General features: G+C 33.3%; 1 protein-coding gene and 1 long non-coding RNA gene across 2 annotated transcripts in view; both read right to left on the bottom strand.

Moving 5' to 3' along the window:
* kek5 (leucine-rich repeat, immunoglobulin-like domain-containing kekkon 5 protein) overlaps positions 1 to 8,684 on the bottom strand; it is a 178,851-nt gene extending 170,167 nt beyond the window's left edge. The window contains exon 1 of the mRNA XM_085196167.1: positions 8,381 to 8,684. The gene's annotated coding sequence lies outside the window, so the exon portion shown is untranslated. The remainder of the gene's footprint in view (positions 1 to 8,380) is intronic.
* Positions 1 to 26,014, bottom strand: part of LOC146533217 (uncharacterized) — a 316,872-nt gene that overhangs the window by 190,895 nt on the left and 99,963 nt on the right. The gene's annotated exons all lie outside the window — the stretch shown is intronic.

Here is a 26,014-nt window from a genome sequence, read left to right as displayed (position 1 = left end):
ACTATCTTTTAACTTTATTTTGACAGCTTATTTCTTTTTGTCTTCAACAAGTTATTTTAGAATAAGTTTACAATTTTTATCGTCAAATTCATTTAATTTTTATAAAACAAAATATTCTTTACACGTCTATAAGTTTATTACATCTACCATTGCTATACACTAACCGTTGTTTGATGCTTTGACTTTATAAGACTTTTTTTTTGTTCAATTCTACTAAATGATAATACTGCGGGTATTATAATTTTATTTAGCTATTATTTTAAAATTATCGTAAGTCTTAAACATTATAAATATTTGTTCTGTAACAGCATAACCTAAGTAAATATTCATTAGACACTAAGCACTTCCGTTATTGCCAAAATGCCATCAATAATAATTTAAATATCATAACTGTCTACGGCTGTAACTGTCGAGTTACCAAAACCTATCGAAGGCTCCGTTTCATCCTTATTTCACTTAATATACTATTGACCTTTTATTTCACTTAAAGTTCCTAGTTTAATGAAAGAATTTAAAACAATGCCGTTTACTGAGAATACGTCACTTAATTATATTACTTTTTTTTTTTGATTACATTTTCACTTAGTTCATTTACGCGATTCACTTTTCTACAGACTTTAACTAAGTAAACTATAACATGACATTTAGCACACTGTTAGATTTGTTATAAAGGAGACTTTAATTATAGCGACTACTTTGACTTTTGAATCTTAATATCTTATTAAAATTTTGTTACCATATTGTGCCGCTTCTGCACTTCTACTTGATGATTAATATTACTGTTACTATTAATAAAATCCTCGTACCTTCATAACGATGCTTACTTCAAGGAAGACGATTTTCATTGTCTTCTTTAGAAGATGGCTATCTGCACGGCTGTCACGCTAGCGGCAAACATACTGTTCTCGCTTCGGCTTATAAACATGGTCGCTGTTGCTTTGTTGAACACTACTACCACGCACACTGGCACGCCTGCTACCACGCACCTACGCCTGCTGAGACGTCCCTGTACCTCACGTTCACGTCTTCTGCGATTTCGACTGTACCTTCTGCTACTTGGACGGCGACCATAACTATGCTTTTGACTACAACTTCGGTTATTACGGTTGCCGTGATCGCTTCCGCTGATTATCTCCGCGTCTATTCTGTCTACGATCACCGTCGCAGACGTACCGTGTTCGTCGTCGTGCGCCGGTTGGTCTGCTTTGGGCGTAGTAACAACACCAGTTATCTTTAGGTGTTGGATCCCACTTCTGACATTTGTAAAAATGTCAGGTGCTAAGTATAATAAAATACTTAATAACCACAATTTATTGTTCCTCTTTTACGTATACACACTTCTAACACTGTTTCTATATAACACTTTACACTTATACACGTTTTAAAACTCATAGTTCCAACAATGACACTGATTTTAAATACTTGAACACTGTCACAATTTTACACCTTACGACAGGCAGAATAACGACGTACTGACTCAATCCATCAAAAACGTCACTTTTTATAGCCGTTCCCTTCCTCTTTTATAAATAATTATGTGGGTATTATTATTTTATATTCTGTAAAATACCCTCACACTGACAATTGTCTTACAATAGCAATGACTGACATAGATAATTGTAGAGATGTGTATGAGTTGCCTGTTTTGTTTATTTACTATAGTCTACCTACAGCTTCCAATGGTCAAAAAATATCTGAGGATTGTGAGGACTATCTGAGAATAAGATAGCAAAAAATATCTGCTAATTCATTCTAAGCGCCCAGTGCCTGCATTCATGCGTAAATGGACAATACAAAAAAAATAAATTTTCAATTCGACTAGTTCCTGAGATTACCAGAGCGAGAAAATTTAAATATTAATTATTCCATTACTTCAAGTGGGAATCGAAACCGCAACTTAACGCGCTTGCAATCAGACGCTTGTGTTGTGTGTTGCCACGACTGGCAAAAATTCAATTAAATATAAAATAAAATACTAAGAAAACCAATTATTTGAAAGCTATCAAAGCCAGTGGAATCACAACGTATTATTGTGGCATGTACCCACGTACTGCAGAGAAGGTAAAAAGACCAGGTCCATTGATGCGACGGGCAGTATTGCACCTTTAGAACTTATAATGCTTTTCTTTTCTCCGAGCTATAGTGGTAAAAAGTATTACTTAAAGGCCATAGGTTTGACGCTCTTTTGATACATTTTTATCTATAACATAATATGTAATAGAAATGTAAATAGTTATTTAAGGCCGTCGTAGCGTCGCAGAGTCACAAGCGTTCGTAAACGCGACAGTTGTGCGTTGAATAGAATGAAATATTAAATATTTTCGTTTCATTGTTCTAATATCCGGCCAAATCGCAGCGTTGAGTTCCACCACTCAATAAAACTCAACACCAGACTACCTCTGCCTATCCTGTTGTGTACGGCATACAGGTACATACGGCGTAAAGGTAAAAAAACTATAACATTACGGACTAAAGGGACATTCATTCAAATCATGCTTTATTTCACTTGTTTTTGGACTTGGATTAGTTTAATAAAATACATCGATTATTCACAAACTGATATTGCATACGAGTTCAGGACTTTCCAAAAGACTCGTCTATCCGAATTTAAAGTTATAATGGACTCTGTAGTTTGGAAAGCATTTTGTAGTAGTCAGCTACCTGTGGGGGCAAATTAAATTGTATTGTGCTTGCAATTATTGTCCAGAGGACCGTGGAGAATATTGTAGTGTTTGCGTTTGTAAACTCATCATTCATACCCTCGGTCATTTCATACTGACCGTATGAACGGCATACTTACATACATGGACCAGTATAGACTACAAACAGACAAACTGTCACGTGCGCACCACGTGACGGTAACACGTCATTATTATGGCAGTCGCCGGAGACAGTAGACGTTTTGGTAGTCTGTCCATTGAGCCCTGTGAAATTCATACAGTACCAATGTTTTTGACAAATATAATCTATATATATAAAAGGACTTGTCCTCACTGACTGAGGTAAGACGAACGCACAGCTGTAACGCGTGTGCGTAGAAACGTGAAATTCTATGTTTACTTTCGTAATATGGACATCCACTAAGAAGGGATTTTGAAAAATTTAAACCCTAAAGGGGTGAAATAGGAGTTAAAAGTTTGTATGGAAAAAAATCTAAAACGGCACCGATTTTTATAAAATTTGAAATTTCGATTTTTAAAAGTATTTAATTAAACACGTGTTTCATCGTTTTTTAGAGTTCTCCCCCTAAGGGTGTAAATAAGGAATTGAAAATTTGTATGGAATAATCTTTAAAACGCCACCGATTTTTATAAAATTTGATATTTAGACATGTTTCGTGGTTTATTAGAATTCACTCTTAAATAAGCAAGCGAAGCTGCGCGCGTCAGCTAGCTATAGCTATAGCTATAACCTAAGCCTTAATTTTTTTGTCTGTCTGTCTTTCTGTTTGTCTAGGCTAATCTCAGAATTTTTAAGGGACATTCACTGGAAGACAGAGGAGGAGCAACAATTTTTCTAATATCCCTTTTTTAACTTTCATCCTCATAGCTTCACATTGAAAAGACTTAAGAAAATCTTTAACTATAATAGAAATAGCAAAAGTTCACACTATCTAATGTCTAACCCGAAGATACCCAAAGGACCTACTGGTCTTAGTTTTACAGGAAAAAGTATGTTTTCAGCAGCAACTTGGGAGTTTGTCAAGACATTGATTTATTTGCGAACTGCCCAAAGAACAATTAGCTGCAAGTTTAATTGAAAGTTTTCCTTTCTATTTCTGATTTCCATCGAGTTTTAGGCTAGAGTCGTATTAATGAAGTTATTTCTCTTAGTGACGTGATCATTTTGAAGTGGGGGATTAATTTAGGCAATTTTATCGAAGGTAATTTGTCTATAATTAGTTTTTCGCACAAGCAAAAACCGACATTAGCTGATATTTACAAAGCTACTGAATATAATAGCGTTTTACGTTTTAAGTTATTTGGCGCACGTTATGCCGACTTAAGGGTATATTTCCCTGTCATGATACAAATATAAAGTTTCTTTGTTCGTTAAAATGGGTATGTTTTACACTCACTAAGACTATCACTTAGCTGGGTAGGTAGAGGGAACCTGGGAACTTTATGTTAAGTCTTCCGTATTTTGAAGTTACTTTACAAATCGAACCCTTTTCTTTGATACCTATGGTAGGTGGCAGAATGTATAATCCACCATTTTGTTGAGCTTACAAGATGTCATTTTCGTCATCACTTTGTTTTATCAGTTGCCACAGTCAGCTTAAACTAATATTTTCAACTTGAAATTGCCAAGTTAGTAAAAACACGCGGGCGCAGTACCTATAAGGAAAAAGACTGAATTATTTTACGCCATATTACGTTTTTAGCGAAACGCTTTCAAATATCAAAATGTATGGTAAAAACGCTGTCGTTTCGCAATTTGAATGCGATTGAGCGTAAGCTGTGGTTATAGATTTGAATATCCCTTAGAGAAAACTTTGTATATTCTTAAGTTTACGCTTTTTCTGCTCATTCTAAGAAAGACTAATAGCGGTCAGTAAGATACTCTGTTACCAACACCAACTAACAAGAAAATTATTGACTACCATGGGTGAAGTTTTAAATATCTGAAGTTCCTCTAAATACTCGCTTATCCTATAATGATGATAAAAAATTAATTATAGCAGAGTTCTGCATATCTTTTCATATTATCTTTATTTTACTCTCACAATTCTATTTGTATATTTCTTTTTTAGGAATATTGTAAATCTATATATATAAAAGGACTTGTCCTCACTGACTGAGGTAAGACGCACGCGCAGCCGTAACCGCTGTGCGTAGAAACATGAAAATTGGACAGATGTTTACTTTCGTTATCTGGACATCCACTAAGAAGGGATTTTGAAAAATTTCAACTCTAAAGGGGTGAAATAGGGATTCAAAGTTTGTATGGAAAAAAAATTAAATCGGCACCGATTTTTATAAAATTTGAAATTTAGATTTTTAAAAGTATTTAATTGAACACGTGTTTCATCATTTTCTAGAATTATCCCCCTAAGGGTGCAAATAAGGGGTTGAAAGTTTGTATGGAAAAATTCTTAAATCGTCACCAATTTTTATAAAATTTGAAATTCAGACTCTTAAACGTATATAATTAAACACATGTTTCATGGTTTTCTAGAATTCACCCCCTAAGGATGCAAATAAGGGGTTGAAAGTTTGTATGGGAAAATTCTTAAATCGCCACGGATTTTTATAAAATTTGATATTTAGACTCTTAAAAAGATTTAATTGAACATATGTTTCATGGTTTTCTAGAAATCACTCCCTAAGGGTGCAAATAAGGGGTTGAAAGTTTGTATGGAAAATCTTTAAATCGCCACCGATTTTTATAAAATTTGAAATTTAGACTCTTAAAAATATTTCATTGAACACATGTTTCATGGGTTATTAGAATTCACCCTTAAATACGCAAGCGAAGCTGCGCGCGTCCGCTAGTTTATTATATGTATAAAAGTATAGGTTCACATCGCATAGGAAGTCACAGGATAACACTATAGCACATTACTCAATGAAATGATTAGTACTCAGTGACACGCCTATGTGGCTTTTTTTTTATTCGTATTTGTTATGAATCATATGGTCAAGGATTTTTGAAGTTGGTATGCATTGGCATGAATTGTAAGTAAAAACACAGTGTTGATTATCGGAACTCAGCGCCGCGCATTCTTATGTGTGGGAATCGAACTCACAATATAAAAAATATTTTATTGTAATATTCTTTTGAAGAGATATTATTATAAGTATTCTTAGGTCCTATATAATGTAACTATGTTTTTTTATGTATGCACATGTTTGCGGATAATATTACAGTAAAATTAAAAGTAAAGTAAACGTTTAATAATTTAAATATTAAACTCCTTTATAAATATTATTTGACGCCGTCGTGGAACAGGTTTTTTAGATTAGATTTAGGTTAGATTTCCAGTTGAGAGAAATGAATTATTTTAATTTCTTTACTTCTTTTTGATAACATTACATAGCTTGGCGTTAAGTTCCACCAGTCAACTTAATATCTCAAATATTGGGTGGGAAGTAGGAAACAGAATGTCTTAACATTAGGTTCCTTCTGCTTACCCCGCTATAAATATAATATATCAATCGTACCTCAACGGTAGCATAAAACAAATATGAAGCTTCTCTACAAATATAACTTTCAGAGTAAGTAAGTACATTTAAAGAGATCGGTCCTAAAAACCGGAAATACAGCGTCTCACCATCGCTCTTATACGAGGAGAGGTCAAGAAATGCTTTAACTTATGAAATATTGAAACGTATCAATTCATACGGTCCAAGAGAGTATATTTCTTGGGTAATGTCACAAAAGTATATTATTATAAGAAATAAAGCGGTTCAATGCGCAAGCTTGCGACTGTAAGCGCGACAGGTTGTGGGTTCGATTCGTACTCGAAATCAAATATTTAATAAGTAAGTACTTGGACTTCTTGAGACTCCAAACTGGTAATCAAGTTTTAAGACTCTCCGTTTTTCTGGAATTCTGGAGGCATCACGGTTGTGTGGCGGAACTCAACGGCATTCAACGTTTTGTCTTGTTGCCAAAGCAAAGAAATGAAAATAATTCATTCCTCTAACTGAGAATCGAACTCATAACAACATCTTTACATTCAAACGCTATCTCACTGTGCCTCAATACTCATGACCTACCTAGTATAAATAGAATTAATAATACAATTTTTTAAAATGGATATTAATTAACGAACGAATTATCAATTTAAATACAACATTCAGTTCATTCAGAAAAATAAATAAATAAAATTAACATGTGTATTTAAATATAATATTTTTTTAATGTAAAATAAAAATTACTCTGAAAAGCGATATAATATGTTAATAATAAAAAAAATCATATATAATATACGTTATTCTTATAATTCTGCTAACAAGTAGGTTAGTTGCATAGACTGTACTGCAATTATGCCGTATGCGTATCGCTCCATAATTGTTGAAGTATTCGAGAGTTACATACCAAAGTGGAAAAATGTATTTTACCCATATTAACAAATATGCAAAAAATAAATTACTCATATTTTTACGTTCACGTTGTATCACGCACGTAGCAGGGTAGAAAAAGGAAACAAGGTCATTAAGTTAATTCCGTTCCCCACTTTGTCCCGTTAACAGAACGAGAAAATGAAAATATTAAATATTTCGTGCCACCAAAAGATTTCTTCGGTTTTATAATATTAAGGGTAGAAGTGTAGATTAATACTAAAGTTACGTAATTTTCAAATATAGCTAATTCCAACAAATGATTACCCATCCCGATATTCCACATGTCATATTTGTAAAACTGTTTCATTATAAACATTTATGAATCAATAAATGGAGTATATAATACAATGAAGTATTTTTAAATTGAAACCAGCTAGCCAGCTCTCTAGATTAGCACGGGAACCAAACATACATCTCTACAATATTATTATAGAAACACAGACATTATACTATACGTAAACTATCTCTAGATAATAGCGAAAGGACTCCTTTTGAATGTTAGTCATATTTGTGAGATTGTTTGTTCATAAATATTTATGAATCAAATTATACAACAAATTAAGCATCTGGATTAAATTAAGGGCTGAATTATTCGTACATAACAAAGAATAATATTTTTTTTTCAAGACATTGTGTGTTTAAAGCAGCGGACCTCAACGCCGCGATCTATCTATTAATATGTAGAACTAAATAAACTCCAAAATATATTAAAACAACATACATTAATGAGCAACTAGGTAGCATCTGCACTATAAATTCGTGGAAAGGCCAAGTCGTATAACCGGTTTCAAAAACATATCTTAAACACAATCACGGACAAAGAAATGGCACAGGTGCCTTTAAGAGCCCTAGCTTAGTTATTATTAAAAATAATACTCGCTCTCGCCATTTACCGAGACCTTTGGCTGTTGTAACCTAATATCTTTGCCTCTGCCGCGGCGAAATATTAGTGGTATATTTAAATATGAATATTTTGTTAGCTTCACGCTGTATCCCGCATATAGCGAGATAGTCGGAGGGAACCTAACGTTCAGACGCTCTTTTAACCACTATTCACGTAATTTTTAGGAACGTTGCGTGTTGATTATCGGAACTCAGCGCCGCGCATTCTTATGTGTGGGAATCGAACTCACAACCGTTGTGTTCACACTTCACAGTCAGACACTGTACAGCTGCGGACGGATTTAAATATTATTAATCTGTACAATTTTGTCGTATAATATAGGCGGTAAAAAGATAGCAAAGATTGTCAATATTATAGCCACGTTTATTGTAATTGATACAATTGTTATTAATGTATTAAATATTACCTTATATCTCAGCAATGTAGATTTCAAATCGTTTGTGGCATTCAAAATACATTCCTTTTAAGGTACACAAATATAAGAACACGGTACAAACAGAATTTCTTGTTCACAAGATGAATCACTAGAGATAAAAGAATGCACTAAGACACTTAAAAACTGCCACTAAACTTGCATAACACACGCGAAAACACTGTTTTTATACATTTACGTGTAATTTCGATGAGTTCTAAACATATTTTTATCTTTATATCGTTAAGATAAAAGTTTTGTATTTGAAAAAACGACACGACAGCCCCTCACGGCTTATAACGTGGAACTGGCGTTCGGTTGACAGGAGTATAACCTGGCCGAATTGAAAAAGCCCACGCGGTCTCTCATTTTATTACACCGTAAGATACTTCTTAATTTATTGGCATTATCTACATTAAAACGAAACTGTTTAAAAAGTTTTATTGAAACTTTTAAAAATTTTAATGGAAGATACTTTATTAATAATAATTTAAAAATATACAAAAAACATGCTTATATACTTTATTCTATAAGTATGTTTTATGTAATATTAACTTAAAGCAACAGTGAATATAGGTGCATTTCAATGCATTTAACAATGAAGGAATGCGCGGCTAACTTCACACGAATACCTGCCAGTTGCAGTGGCGCCTAATTTTTTATCTAATGGCTCGTCCAACAATGGCGTACATTGGTAGCCGATTGATTATTGGAATTTTAGAAAGTTTAGTCATGTACTTACTTATTTATAATGTTAAAATATATTTAATTTGTTAATTCCTGCTTTCACCGGATAATAGTACTTGAAAGTAAAATCTAGATATCCGTTAATTATATTGTTACCTACTTATACTTTAAATTGAAGACTGGTGACTTTTCAACTTGTAATAGAAATGTAGATTATTTTTTATAGCTTCACACTGATACCCGCACATAGCAAGGGTAGGCACAGGAAACCTGGAAGCTGCACGTAGTGTTAAGATACTCCGTTCAACATTTTCCGCCGAGTTTTGGAGACATTGCGTGTTGAATGACAGTAGTCAACGCCGCACTACCAGAGAGCGTAACAGTTGCGTTTACACTTTACAGTCGCACGAAGAATAAGTCGTACGCTTGTGCCCCTGTCCCTTGACTTGCCTCGTAGTTCAGATTGATGATATTTAAATGTGAAGATATATTTATATGAATTATTCTTACTACTTTTAAGAAGGCCGTCGTGGCACCATAGGTTCGATTCCCACTCGGGGGAATGAATTATTTTCATTTCCTTTTTTTTTTTAAATTAAGTTGTTAAGTTTCTTTTTTTTTAAATTTCATTTAAATTAAATTGTGCGGGTGCAATGGAGTATCTCAACACTAGTTTCCCTCTGCCTATTCTGCTATATGCGAGATACAGCACTGTGTAACTGTATAATTTATAAGTTTTTTTTAAAATAATAAATAAAAAAATATTTTTTTTGCAGTACGTACTTTAAATGACCTAAGGAGGTCAAACTAAGGGTCTAGATAAGGAATAATAAATGACTCACCTACTTATCATTTTATTTAATGAAGTGGATTATTGTTTATTCTTTAATAACAGTAATATTAAACGTCGTATTATGAATTTAAGGTAGTGTGTAGTTATCTATATAGGTACATGATGGAAGTGTCAGCACCACATTAAATGACACTATGACATCTGGTAACTAAGAAGTAAGCAATTAATAACATTATTTTCGGGAGTGGCAATACTATAATTCTTCACATACGATAGATAAAGATATTGTAATAGCAAATAAACAGTCTCTTATTGATATATTTGGCGTCGAAACTATTAATATTGTTTGTATTTGTGTTAATCACCCATTTGTAGTGTTATTGGTAATCGATTATAACGGTCCATTTCACGTAATATTATATAATATGTTGTGATGGCCGAACTAACGGATTGAGACACAGAATCCAGTATTTATAATTATTTTATTCAATTTTGTTACACACACTATGATTCTATTATTAATAAAAGAGTTATACTGTACAAAGTAAAAAAAAATAAAGTTATAATACTTCAATATGAATCTTCCGTCAACTACTGTCTCCTATTGAATGAATCAGCGTGCCGTGTCTCTTGTGGTTTTATTTAATTAACACCGGAAAGACGTAGCGTCTACTACAATTGTTAACCGGAAACTAAGTCAAATGACGTCTTCTTATTTACAGTGTATAGTGGAGATAGGTACAACTATGGATGTATGGCGGATAATACGAAATAATACTTATTATATTACTGTCTTTTAAACAAACAATATAGCTTTAATAACTATAGACGTCAGTCGTGGCGCAGGGGCACAAGCGTGCAACTGTGAACGCAACAGGTAGTGGGTTCGGTTCCCACTCGATGAAATGAAATATTTAATATGCAGGCAGCGCCATGGGAAAGTAATCTGTAAACGCAAAAAAGTGGATAAATTAATATTACTTTGCACTAAACTTATAAAAAGAACCGCAACCCCCAATTTTTGCAACATATTACGTGTAGAATGGCAAAATTCAACATAACAGAGCGTTAAATCGAAAATAATTCATTTGTACCATAGGCCGTCGAAACCACAACCGTTGCCCGTGCGTTGTTGTATAATCAATTCACCTTAAGTTTTAGAAAAGATTAGATTAAATAATTCTGTGGTGAGTGGGACGCTGACTGACTTACCACTAGGTTCCTTCTGCCCTCACTCCTGACACATGCGGGAAACAGCTTGAAGTCATATTTATTGAAATTCTTGAAATAAATTAAAACGGAATGACATATGATTGCAAAATAAAAATTCGAAGGGTTCTCAGAATTTTTATAAGCATATATCGTAAAGAAATAGTACGTATTACTCATTTTATATAGTTACTCAGAAACTGTTATCAGTTAAGAACTTGAATAACTAATAAGTCGTTCGTTTTATATAAGTAAGTTCGCTACCGGGAAAAGTTCGATCCAATTATACTACAATACACATGTTTATATTTTACAATGTGTTCTGATAAAGAAATAATATTATGTTCTTAACATTAAGAGGCCAACGTTTTTTTGAGTTCAGTCAGGTTGGGGGTTTAATTCCCACACATTAGAAAATAAAATATTTAGTAGGTATCTTAATTTCTTCGTTCTAGTGTCGAGGCAAAGCGCGGCGAAACGAAAATGGAGTACTATTGTCGATTAAGTATCAATGATGTGAGACAGTTAGTACATAGTTATGAATATTTCTTTTTTTGGTTTCATGCTATGCGGACACTAGTTAAAAATAAATAGTAAAACATATATCCAGTATAAGCTTTATGTATACAGTCCATGCAGTACGGTCGAAGAGTCGTGGATGTTCTCAAGTTAGTTTTATTGAACGTTTGCATATTTTTAATTGATGACTAGCTAAGAAAGTGATGAAAAGTAAATCTTAAGATAAAAGCTGCGCAGCCATCCACAGCTAACTTCAGGCGTCCACGTGTCACAACTCTCCGACCGTACTGTACATGCACATTTGTATGTAAATACAAAGCGTAACATTTGTTGTCGCATATAAGCGTCATTGGGTAAACGGATTTTCATGGATGTACGATGATTTATCATCAGCTATCGATATCTGTTGAATTTTCATTAATTTCTCGTGTTGTTTTGTGGTTTTTAAAGTGATGTATGATAAAGGTAGCACACTTGCCTTTTAACATAATAGCCAAGTATTAGTTACCTACTTATGTTTTTAGCTTCATACTGTATCCGCACATAGCAGCAGGGTAAACAGAGGAAGCCAACTACATTGTCCGTTCCCATTAAGACACTCTCGTTTTCCACTTTCCGCGCTTTGCCTTGTTACCAAAATATTAAATATATGATTCCCTTGAGTGGGAATCGAATCCACAACCGTCGCGGTCACAGTCACGCGCTCAATAATACAATATTATTCTGAAATAAATTGTCCGTCGTGGTGCAGTATGACGTTTTACTGTAAAAGCAAGGGGTTCGATTTCCACTCGCTCTAATCAATTATTTTCATTTCCTCGCTCAGTTGCCTACGCATCGCTCAATTTTCGCTTTTAATCTTTCCTGTTTTTAAACGGTTTTATTTAGCTAATTATGTACGGTGGCAGCGTAGGATCCAAAAAAAACCGATTTTACTTAAAAATACTTTATTAAAATTAACTTATTGTTACAAAGGTGAGACTTGCTCAAAGTCGGAGACAAGAATGATTTTATATTCTACATTTAATTCTAATTTTAATTATAACAGCAGGTGCGGGGATTCAAATAACAATTCCAAGATTTAAGAGAATTGTGCAATGTATTAATTGGAAATTAAATTATGGGTAACGTTGTGGGACATATTCTGGGTGGTCCTAGGTCAGCAATTCCCGGGTTGTGTGCTAACGTAACACCTCCCTCCTGAAGAACAGCACCTATTCGGTGTCCTTGGATCTCGAATAGTGCTGGAGAATGTGCTCTAGTGGATCTCGAGCGCTGGCCTCTTCTTTTGAAGAATTTCCTTTCACTCGATGGCTTAGGCTTTTTATTTTTCTTAAACTTTTTGAAATAGGTTGCTGTGCGGAAAATTTCTTATTTCGCTGGAAAATTTCAGTTAATTTTATCGAATTTAATTTTAGTTTTATTTCGAAACTTCCTTGTAGGTAATTAGCATTAAGATCATATAATAATGATTCACCGATCTTCGGGCATTCAGCCTCTATGTACATTAAATCTTTTTTTGTGAATTGCTAGGAAGGGGTGAGAGGAATAAGGGTGTGGCGTGCTATTTTAGGTACAGAGTACAAATGATTCAGGAAAATTCTTAGGGACAACAATTGGAAATTTAAAAAAATAAAAGAATATCTTTAGCATTATAATAATAACCTTCATTTATAATAACTAAAACTAATACCTAAAAGTTAATTTCCTTATATAATATATTTAATTTGCTTAACATATCTTGATACATATTAAAAATGAAAATAGATTGATAATTACTTTTGGCACGAATGTTGCCTCCTAAAATTAAAAATGTATAAAAGTTATAAAATTTAGTTTTCAATTCCGTATTAATATTCGTTAAATTATTCATTAATTTTTTCTAGTAAGTTAATGGCTCTATCATGCTTTATGGCGTCCGTGTAGTCGAGATTTCCCGAAATATTTTTCATAATCTATTACATAATCTATCAATGAGTCCTCTCTTAACACGATTAAACTCAAAAGTTTTCAGCTGCATTGCATTTAGAAAAGGGAAAGCTTTAAAATCGGCTGAATATTATTTATTTGTAATTTAACGGAGTCTAAACTATTACGAATTTTACTTAAATCTACACGTTACTAAAATTAATCTCTTCCGCTAGGGTCAAGGTCATTAACAGGATCGTCAGTCTGTGACAATCGAGCACTGTTAGGTACTCTTTTTAGCCTCGTTTTTGCAATAGGTAATCGTTTTTTCTTTGTATAAATGTGTATTGGTAAATCAGCTAAAACATTATCGCGAGTAAAACGAGAGGCTAGTTTTTGTCGAGATGATTTAGGGTTTCGTATGAATATCTGTTGGTCGGGTAAGTAAATAGTCTCGGGTTCCCTATTTTGATTTAAATTTTCAATAATTTGGGTTCGTTGGTGTAAAGAAGATTCGTTAATAATATCATAAACCTTTTTCATTCGGTCACGATGATCGCTTATATATAATTGTAATAATTGTTCTGTCAGGTCAATGTCTATGGGATCACGGGGGTCGAAATGCCCAGTTATTATATCTAAGGGTCGACATTTTGTGAAACTATGAATAGAACTATTGTAAGCTAAGAGGGCATAAGGCATGAGATTAATAACTGATTCTCCATTTTGGTTTAATTTTAATATTCTTAAATGTTCTAATAATGTGGAATGGAGCCGTTCCACTATTCCATTTTCATTAGGCGAACAAGGTAAAATCTTATGGTGAATAATTTTATGTAGTCTAAGGAACTCTAAAAATAATTGGTTTGAAAATTCGGGACCTCTATCGGTTACGACCGTCAAGGGCACACCGTGATGAGTGCAAAACTTTAATAACCCTTGTACGACACTAATCGCAGTAGCATCCCTTAAATGATAAGCTTGTGCGTATTTTGAAAATGCGTCAATTATTGTTAAATATTTTTGATTTTCCACACTAAATAAATCTAAATGAACTATGGTGAAAGGTTTAGTTGGGGGAGGAACAATTTGAAATTTTTGCTTAATAGGATTACGGTCATACTTCGCTTGCCCACAGATAGAACATTCATTAATATATTTCGTAACCTGTTCCTTTAATTTTGGCCAAAAATATCGTTTCGATAACGAGAGATAACTTTCATTTATTCCGCGATGGTTCGTTTTACCTTCATGATAGTTTTTAATTATTTCTTGTTGTTTTAAATAATCTTTTACATTTTCTAAATTATTTTTACAAAGGAGAAGGTTCATTGAAGAATTTTTAAAGTTATTTTGAATTATTGGGATTATCTTATACATATCTAATGGGGGATTAATTAAAATACCAGTTTTTACCTTGGGATTTATGTATTCTTTTACCGCATTTACTACGTCGTTTTCTAGATTCGAACTTGAAATTGAAATAGTAGTTTTTATATAATTTTCAAATATTTTCGATACCACAGGTCTACTTTTAATGTCGCCAACTATGTTAAAAATAATCTGCCTATGAAATTTATTTAAGGGGTCGTCAGTTATGGGAATTTCTAAAATAGGGTTTTCTGAGTCTGTATGTACGGTTGCTGTATTTGAATTCGAAGGGGATTTTTCTGAGCAATTTACTGCAATTGAATTCGCTTCTTCATTATGAATCTCTATACGGGATAAAGCGTCGGCATTGCAATTATATTTACCCTGCTTATATATTACAGAAAAATCATATTCACTTAATTTTAACCTCCATCGAGTCAGTCGGGAATTGGGTTCTTTAATATTCATAATCCACTGAAGGGGTCTATGGTCAGTCATAATTTTAAATTTTCTTCCAAATAAATAGGGGCGGAAATACTTCGTAGCCCAAACTATCGCTTATAATTCCTTCTCAATTGTGCTATAATTAATTTCGCTCGTGTTTAAAGTTCTAGATGCATATGCAATGGGTTTATCTGAACCAATAGGTCCTTGCGAAAGTACAGCGCCTATAGCTAAATTCGAAGCGTCCGTAGTCAGTATAAAGTCCTTAGAAAAGTCGGGGTATTGCAGGATGGGATCGTTAATCAATAATTTTTTACATTTTTCGAAACAATCTGTATAATCTTGATTTAAAATAATTTTTGAACCTTTTTTTAAACATTGAGTGAGTGGTTTTATAATCTTTGCAAAGTTGGGAATAAATTTTCTATAGTAACCTACGAGTCCTAAAAATCGTTTTATCTCGGTACTCGTTTTCGGAATGGGATAATTTTGAATAGCAGATATCTTGTCGGGATTTGGTTTTATTCCGTCGCATGTAATAATATGACCTAAATATGCTGTTTCTTTTTTTAAAAATTCCGACTTACTCATTTGTATTCTAAAATTTGACTCGCGTAACCTATCAAAGACTTTTCCTAAATTTTCTATGTGTTCTTGAAGTGAAGTGCTAAAAACTATTATGTCATCTAAATATACTAAGCATATTTTATTTTGTAAACCACGTAAGACATTATCCATGACCCTTTGAAAGGTCGAGGGTGCGTTTTTTAAGCCCATGGGCATTCTTAAAAACTCGAAATGCCCATGCTCCACATTAAAAGCGGTTTTAGAAATATCAGCGGGGTTCATCTCAATTTGGTGGAATCCGCTAGCAAGGTCTAATGTACTGAAATATTGACAATTACCTAATTTATCCAAAATATCCGATATATTCGGTATAGGATACTTGTCGTCAATTGTTTTTTCATTAACTTTACGAAAGTCTATGACAATGCGCCACTTAGTTTTTCCGGAAGCGTCGCTTTTCTTTGGAACGATCCATATGGGAGAGCTCCAAGCTGAGTCTGAGGGTCTAATAATTCCTTGATCTAACATGCTCTGAATTTGTTCCCTAACTTCCTGTCTATGTATAAAAGGATACCTATAGCTTTTAGTATATACGGGTATTTCATCTGTCGTTTTAATCGAATGCTTAATTGTATTGCTAAATGTTAAGGTTTCGCCTTCTAAATAAAATATATCCGAATAACGACCACAAAGCGTTTCTAAATTAATTCTTTCTTCCTCATTTAAATGGCTAGTCCGTAAACGGGAGAGAACATCTTTTTCGCGTTCTATCATTCGCTCGGTATGCTTATATTCGATATTATTCAATTCCGCCTGGATAGGTTTGTCGATAGAAAAAATAATGTCATTGCGTGTGGGGTTATAAATTTCTAAAATAGCTCTGTTATTTTTCGCGCAAGTTAAACATTCCTTTATAATACAACTAGAGATTACTTGTTCTGGGATAAAAATTTCACCTTCACGAATATTAATTGGTAACTTTACTAATTTCGAGGTACCTGCCGGTATAATATTTTCGTACAAATTTAAATTACACGAATTATAAATTTGAATAGGGTTACACGCGTTTAAAGTAACAAATAATTTTCTTTTATAATCGATAGTCGCTTCCCATTTATCTAATAAATCCGTACCGATTAAACCGTCAAAATAATTATGGAACTTATATATAAAAAATGTAATGCTATCTTTACTATTAAATTCAGGAAAACTGGGAATAGTTACGGAATACTTATGTCTACTTACAGCGTGTACGTTACTTACTTCGAAAGGATCATATTTTAAAGAAAATTTATAAAAATATTTTTCTACTGCATCTGGACTTATAAAAGATTGATTCGCGCCGGTATCGATAAGCAATTTTAGAGGGGGATTTTTAATCTGAATATAGGGAAGTTGACGTTGAGTTTGGAGATTAAGTTCTATTTTGGTTTGTCTAAAATTTTGAGTTTCTGAAAATCCTCTTCTTTATTAAGGGTTGATGACGAAGGTTCCTCTACAATTTGTTCGCAATTTTGAGATAATTCTTGGGGTGGTTCGCTACTATAATATGGATTTGCGTAATAATAATCGTCGTAATTATAATATTCATTATCGTCATAATAATCATAATAGTCATAGTACTGGTCATAAAGGTCACTGTCGTGGAAATTCATTTCCCTTGTTTTAAAATAATTCGACGATGGTGGGTTTCCGTGCTTACTCCAATCATGTCCTGGAATATGTCTAGTAGGTGGTAAATTTCTAGGTACAAAATTACTAACACCGCTCATAGGACGAGGTGCCTGAGAGGTCGAGTTAAATTGTGGGGGTGCATTACGTGGGATAATTCTAAATGCATTATGGGGATTATAATTTGGGGGTTGTGCTCTAAATATTTGTTGAGTACGTGTTGGGCCTAAGTGTTGTCTATGTAATGTCTGTTGTGGGTTAGTTATAAAATTATTACGAAGTGGATAATTAGCTTGAAAATGTGGCTTAAACTGTGGAATGTGGTTATTAAAATTATTTACCTTAAAAGACTGAGAAGAAAAGTTCTGGGGGTGCTTTGTCCTGTCGGGTTCATTTCGAGCCTGTAAATACATAGTATTTAATTCGTCTTGAACGAATTCTAACGCTTTTTCTATGGTTTCCGGCCTCATACATCGTATGCGTGAGCCTAAGGGGTCCTTTAAACCTCTTAAAAACGCTTGCAAAGTTAATTTCTGATATAAAATTCTTTTAGCTTCTATTGTAGTTCCAATTTCCTCATGCAATGTAATATATGTCATTATTGTACTAAATAAATTTTGGCAACGTTCATAAAATTCCTGAGGGGTATTAGATCCCTGTGTTAAAAGAGAGAGATCATTGTACAACGCAGTTTCATCGCGTTGATCTGAAAAATTATTAATTAGCGACTTACGAATGCCACTCCAGTCTGATGGAATACCACTTGTATTTATTAAGCGTGCCGCTGAGCCTGTTACTTTATTTAAAATACCATTTGCAAGGGCAATACTAACTAAATTATTATCGGGATTGTTACTTATAAATTCCTGTACCAATTGATCGCATAAGCTAATAAATCTGGGTAAAACATTTGAATTTCCGTCAAATTCGGGCACTAGGCGTAAAGCTTTAAAAATGTTATCTAATTCAGACATTTTAATTTAATTATATTTTATTTAATTATATAATAAAAAAAATTAATTACTTTATAATAATAATTGCTAAACCTATATATCTTAGATTACCAAAAAAGGAAATTTAAGAACCGCGTTTTTATTCGTATTAAACCTAAATTAATATTAAAAAATCTCCAATTGCCACAAAAGGGAAACGGAAAAAAGGAAACTTAAAAATACGGGTAAGCAATCACTAGAAAGATTCTAATGTACTTACTGGGTTAAATTTGTTTTCTCTGGTGCATCAATGTCTGGATACTCCTGCGCCGCCTCGTAGATTCTGGATACTCGTGCTGGTGCTTGAGAGCCACCCGGGTGGTCCGCGGAGACGTTAAATTCGATATTCCCGAATTTTAAGTTACGTTGCTCGCGACCCGGCCCGCGAGTATCCTACCGACTGCGCCAATTATGTACGGTGGCAGCGTAGGATCCAAAAAAAACCGATTTTACTTAAAAATACTTTATTAAAATTAACTTATTGTTACAAAGGTGAGACTTGCTCAAAGTCGGAGACAAGAATGATTTTATATTCTACATTTAATTCTAATTTTAATTATAACAGCAGGTGCGGGGATTCAAATAACAATTCCAAGATTTAAGAGAATTGTGCAATGTATTAATTGGAAATTAAATTATGGGTAACGTTGTGGGACATATTCTGGGTGGTCCTAGGTCAGCAATTCCCGGGTTGTGTGCTAACGTAACAAGCTCACCCCGTTTGTTTATTTATTTGTTTGTATATTTGTTTGGGTCAAATTTAGTAATGGAAATTTAACCCTCTTCCCGTTAACCGATTGAAATTGCTGATGCTGATGAAAACACGACACTTGCTGCTTACCACTAGGTGGGTGAAGTCTCATGCCATGTCTTTCGATTGTAGATATTGGACGTGCCCCACGATTTTATTTTAGTAATCATAATTTTCATGAAATTATTTTTTAGCTTTTAGTACATTTATCTGCAATATAAAACCGTTTAACTTAAAATATTTTTTTTACTTTTTTATTAATCTACTAGTGGGCCCGGACGCGGCTACGCCCGCGAAAATATAAGCCTAAATCATTAAAATAAGTTAAAAAATAATAATAAGTGGAGATTTATTATTAGAAAAAATATCTGAGTAACCGAAATGAACAAACCAAAGAAGTAAAAGTAACTAAAGGAAAAATATTAGAAAAAAAAACCTAAAGTTTGCTGTGCGCGCGTACTAAACATTTTTCTATATTAAATAATTATTAATTTTTGCGAACAATATTAAATAAAATCTCAAATGATTAAAATTACGATATTTTAAGTGTATAACATCGGTATAGATAACCGAACTGAGATAAATTAATTATAAGCAGCAAATAATTACATAAAAAATAATAGTAATTCGAAAATCTATAAAAATTTACAAAATCATCAAAGTCATCCGCCCGTTCGCGTCGGTCACACTCATATTATGCCGCCCGAAGGCTAGGTCATTTGGAATCAGTCACATCTTAATTATTTATTAGAATGTTATACAGTAAACTATAATTTCCATCTAGAAATGAAATGCTAAAAGTGACTATTATATTTATTTTCATAAGGATGAATATCAAATTATAGAAATCATCTAATTTTTGTTAATGATTTGTATAAAGAGATTTGTATAAATCTATATCGGCGCGCACCATGTATGCATTAAGCAAACTCACTGTGGGTGACGTTTTCTTAAAACAGCAAACTTTGCAAGCTGTTGCTTAGCAACGCGTAGCGACGATTGTTATTAACATGGCGGAATAAATTCCTTGTCAAATTAATTATTTTAATATATTGGTATATAACGAAAATATTACAAATATGAGAAAAAAAAAGTATCCTATGTTCATCCCGGGACCCTCAAGTATCTCTATATGAGTATTTTATCACAATTAAATTAGCGGTTTGGCCCTGATTGCGGAAAAGACAGACAGACAGACAGACAGACAGACAGACAGACAGACAGACAGAGTTAATTTCGAATTTATAATATAGGTATGGATGTTTAAAAAATCCTCACCCAATTCCAACTTGCAATGGTCTCCAAACCGGAAAACCTGTAAATATAATATACCAACTGTTAACATTGGGAAAAAGAAACCACGATTTCATTGAATCCCTGCATCACTTCAATTTGTTCAACCTCATTTTTAATATTCACATTTTGGTTCCGCCATTCTCACCTTACCTGCCGCCGCCATTTTGTAGAATGAATGAGTCACGTGATTTATCGTTATAACAGGATAGCGCTTTTGTAGGCTTTTGAATTTCAGTTTTGAAAAGCTGTTTTATTTTCTGCTCTAAGTGTATTTAGGCTGTCGTAGAGACACAGTGTCTGATTGTAGACACGGTGATGGTGGGTTCGATTCGCACCTCGAGGAATTAATTACTTCAATATATCCCTCACGTAACGAGACAAAGCGTTGCGTTCCCGGTCAACACGCACTGTCTCGATAATTGGACAGAAAGTGTTGTACGGAGTGTACTAATACTAGGTTTTCTCCGTCTATCTTAAAAAACTAGAAAAACAATAAATAAGGCCAATTACATTTTAATTTTTAACATTACCATATAAGTATAAGAATAAATATTTACTAAACTTCCAATATTAACAAATGTGTTTAATCCGCTATACTACATCGCGATTAATTAAGGTAAAATACATTCAAAGTTTCAAACTTTCATAAATAAAACATAGTGAAGCCTTTTAACGTGAATTTTAAAACATATTATTAGAACTAGATTAATAAAAAGAGGAAACTGTTAAATAATATTAAATTCCATATATATATTTCATATATATATTAATTATATAAAATTTCATCGTTTATTGTGGTGCAAAAGGGAAGGAATTCACATGACCGCAGATTCGATTCCAATTTCGTGTTATTGTTATATTCCAAGATTATTTTGCGGGTTAGTAAAAGCCCGGCATTAAGTACCGGCAGAACGAACTGTCTTAAAACTACGTTATTTTTCTCTACATCCATTATGTTGGAAAGGTAAAAGATACTTAGATAAATTAGATAATCCTCCAATTTATTTACTCGTGTCAAAATATCAGGAGGGAAGTGTAAGAAAGCACTTAATAATCACAATTTATTGTTTCACTTTTACATCTATGAAGACTTTACACTGCACATTTTACACTTTGTATGGGACCCACTTTAAATATGTATTTAATTTTTAGTATTTTTGTTAATATAGCGACAATAGAAATGCATCCTTTTTCAACTGCCTATGTAATACGCCTCATTAGAAATAGTCTGGTAAAGGACATTATAAACATTAATAAACATTGAAAAATATCTTTGCTAAGAATATATTATAAGGCGCAAATTATCAACGTTTAATTAATGAACTTTTATTATAGTGTATTATTTTATTACTACAATGTAATGTTTTATTTAATTTGACTTTCATTGAGGCCGTCGTGGCGCAAAAGGCAGAACGGTGTGACTAACGCAACGGTCGTGGGTTCGATCCTCACTTCAGGAAATGAAATATTTAATTTTTTTTTTTTCATTTCTTCGCTCTAGTGTTGAGGCAAACAGCGGCGTTGAATTCTGCCATGCAACACGCAATGCCTTCAGAAATTGATGGAAAACGTGTAGGCAGAAGAATACCGTGAAGCTGATGTATTTTGATTATTTAGATTTTTATAGGTCAGTGGTGGCGCGGAACATTCCGTTTCCTAATTTCATACTAAGTTTTCGAGACATTATGTGTGAGTGGTACAAATAAATATTTAAATATTTCAACTCAACCCCGGGCATTGTACTGTTACCAGAAATTGCAACAACTCATTCCCTCGAGTGCGAATCGAACCCACAACAATCAGTTTACAGCCGGTGTGCTATGATGACTACATATTTATAATTATTTTCACATAAAAAAAAACGATATACGGGTAAAAGTTGCTCATAGTTAGTCGTAGAATGCGAACCGCAAAATGGCCAAACGTTCACCAGAACGATCTATAGTGGTTTACGCTTCAGCCGAGCAAATTGGAAGCGGTTACGAAAAGCAGATTTAGTAATACTTTTTTACATTAACTTTAGTGTAAGTAATTATAGCGTTTGAAGTACTAGCATGGTGTTGGGTGTCTTTCAGCTCGGTGTACCGACGACCTGAACGACGGCGCACTCTGGTAGAGATCTACGTTCAGCACTGGATATAAAAAGGCTGACTTAATTGATTGATTGAAGTTATTTTTATAATTTGCAAGCTATGGGTTAATGGCCGTCGTCCGCAACTTTCTTTGCTCAGAGAAATTCTTGCCTTAGCGCTTTCTACACTTCCTAACATTTAACATGTAGGTAAGATGTTAAATTAAGATGTTACACTTTGTAAGAAATTTCCTGTATGCGTTTCTTTTGTTCTGTGCGTATTCCGTCATATATAAATATAGTATTATAATGTAAAACTTATATAATTATTTTTTTATATTTTATATATCATTCGAAAGTGTAAAGAATACAAAATTTCATATAGTAGAGTATAAAAGTTAAATTTCGATACGGTTTTGTTGCTTCTGATAATTTGTTTAATAAGCTGTTAGCAAATTTACACGTTAAGCTGACGTTATATTTCCTCAAGTGTATTAAACTCACAACTGCTTACACTCGTATATATAGTTATACTGCGCCAGTACAGGCTGTACTATTAAGTAATTTATAAAGACATTTTATGGACCAAATGCATACATGTTATATGAACACGCATTCGGCCCACATGATGGGCCAATCTTACCTTTACTACAGGTCTAAGATAACATTGGAGTCAACTGTGGAACTACTTGTAGCGTCTTTGAAGAAACTTGAGTCGAGCTTGAAATTTCAGCTCCGAGTTCCATGTACTTGTGGGTGCTAGACACTGAACACTAAAAGCTAAAGCTTTCCTTACTTTTGATTTGTTTGAACATTTTGTTAACAGCTGCTTACGAGTATTGTTCTTATTAGATATTGAGTGAAACTTTTTGTGAGGTTACATTTCGGTGAGAATAGTTAAGATAAGTTATAGTTTTTATTATCATATTATTTGAGGCAAGTCGTGGCGCAGGAGCACAAGCGTGCGATTGTAAACGCGACAGGTCATGGGTTCGATTCTCACTCGTAGAAATAAATCAATAAAGTGTGGAATAATACTTTAATATTGTTAAATATAACCTAGCCTTGTTTAAAATGACCGTATTTGCGAACAGTCTCTATAGCCTATAGTCTACATAACGCTATATTGGTTGGACAGAGTAATCGCTGTAATACAATATCATTATATCACCAGATTTATGGATACTGTTTAATAGTAATTAATTTATTTTTCATTGTTTACACAATAATTTGTCTGTTTTTACATGATTTGTGTGTGTTTATTCATAATTATGTATAATTTTACAGATTAAATAGGTTTTACTTTTTGTGAAATTTATAATTACTGGGGGGATAAAAGATATTATTTGTAAATGTTTTTTTTCATATTCGCGCTGAATACCGCACAGGTAAAGCAGGGTAGGTAGTGTGAACCTGGGAATCTACTATTAAGACACTCTATTCGCCAGTAAACATCTTCTGTTCTCCATTTTCCACCGAATTGTTGAGGCATAGCGTGTTCAGTGGTGGAACTCAACGTCATGCTTTGTCTTCTCATCAGAAGGAAGAATAGATTGAAGAGATCAATTCATTGTTGAAGTAGGAATTGAAGCCACAACCGTAACGTTTATAGACAAAACTGTTCTGCTGGGCTTTGACGACTACTTTTGGTATCCTTAATCTTTTTCCGTAGATTTTCACATTTTCAGTTTAAACACGTAACTATTACTTATAGATGCGATAAATCATTTTCCTGCTCCAAATATTATATATTTATGACGTGTTCTTGGAGCCCTCGTATATCGCACCTTCGTCAATCTAATAAGTGGCGATGGTTAATCTAGTTACACATTTATTACTATCCGGCGTTGTCAAAATTTGGTTTCTAGAATATGCGGGATACAGAGAGAAACTTAAAAATAACAAGAAAAGCGTTCAATTGCTGTTTTATATTTTATTAAATACGATAATTTCCGTTTGCAAAATCAAGATCCTAAAAGATTTTAATTATGTTTAATGAAATTATCATATTAAAAAAATCAACCAATCCTTTGTAAATAATATTAAATAAATATTCGTATAGCTTAAGCGGTTGAAGCCGCACAGGGGCCGCTAGAAACAAATATAAATATTATTTGATTTAAACCCACAACCACCGTACAGGTATAGATATCCTAACCGTTGCCGCAGCTCAGACTGCGTGAGGGGCCCGCGTGCAAGTGACATCACATGTTACAGGTAATTTGCAGAGGAAATATCTAAGAGAAAAGTTTGTAGAGCACCCTTCAAACTTTGTGTATTAGTATTAGACGAGTCGACACTGCACTGTACCTAATAAAGGTGATAGGTTGGTTAAGAGTATAATAAATAATACATTCAAAAAACTTGTTTTAGTTATTAAGGAAGGTTAACATTTGAATATTTTATATAAAGGAAAATCATATAAGTAAGGTTCTCGAGGTATGGTTTTTTAATTTTTTTTTACTTATCGCCTACCCTGCTGCTTCACTCATTCCATGTAGTCATTAATTTTTTTAGCTTTACGCTGTATCCCACACATAGCAGGATAGGCAGAGGGAACCTAATGTTAAGACGTCCCATTAAGACACTTCCTTTTCCCACTTTTCGCTAAAATTGGAGGCATTACATGTACCACTGTACCGCTCTGTATTTACGGCCAACATATTATATAGTAACGTCAACTTTGTTTATAACTTTTAAATATGTTAAAATATTTTAAAATATTTTTTTTCTCTAATCTGAAAATCAATTAGTTGTAAGAATATTGGAGTTTACATATTCTTAGTCCCATGTCCCATTGCCAAAACGTGATTATATCTAAACAATTAACATTACACCATCAACCTGACAGAGGAGGGACACCAGCGTTTGACATACTTGTAGCAATAAGGGGACCCTCGTCAAAATCAATCCGCATTTACAATCATTTTGCATAACAATTAAATATATTCATTTGGAATTTGTGTCGTATATTAATAGGTAGTGTAAATTTTGTTTATTTTGGCTCTGAAGATTATTAAAATGTTAAAAATAATTTCTTGGTGTTTCTCGACGGAATATCCCGTAATAATATATATATAACACAGATATTCCGTTTCCGTTTCCAATTTCCGGTTGAAGGTGTGAAACTTTACGACGACATTCAGGCGGCCTCAATTAAGGTGTTATTTTAAAAAATTGAAAAAAAAAAATTGGATCACCCGAATATCCTAACACTGTATTCTCATGTTTACTCAAAAAAATGGAAATGGAATGGAATTCTATGTCCTACATTGACGAGATCATGATGAATATAACTAATATTTAGATATGTTTCAACTAAAACAGGTTTTTTTATCTTCACGCTATG

The sequence above is a fragment of the Heliconius melpomene genome, chromosome 13 (assembly GCF_056956725.1).
Source record: "Heliconius melpomene rosina isolate 202511_hmr_F chromosome 13, ASM5695672v1, whole genome shotgun sequence".
NCBI lineage: Eukaryota > Metazoa > Arthropoda > Insecta > Lepidoptera > Nymphalidae > Heliconius > Heliconius melpomene.
The sequence above is the reverse complement of the archived record's forward strand: the minus strand, read 5'-3'. Positions and strand labels throughout refer to the sequence as shown.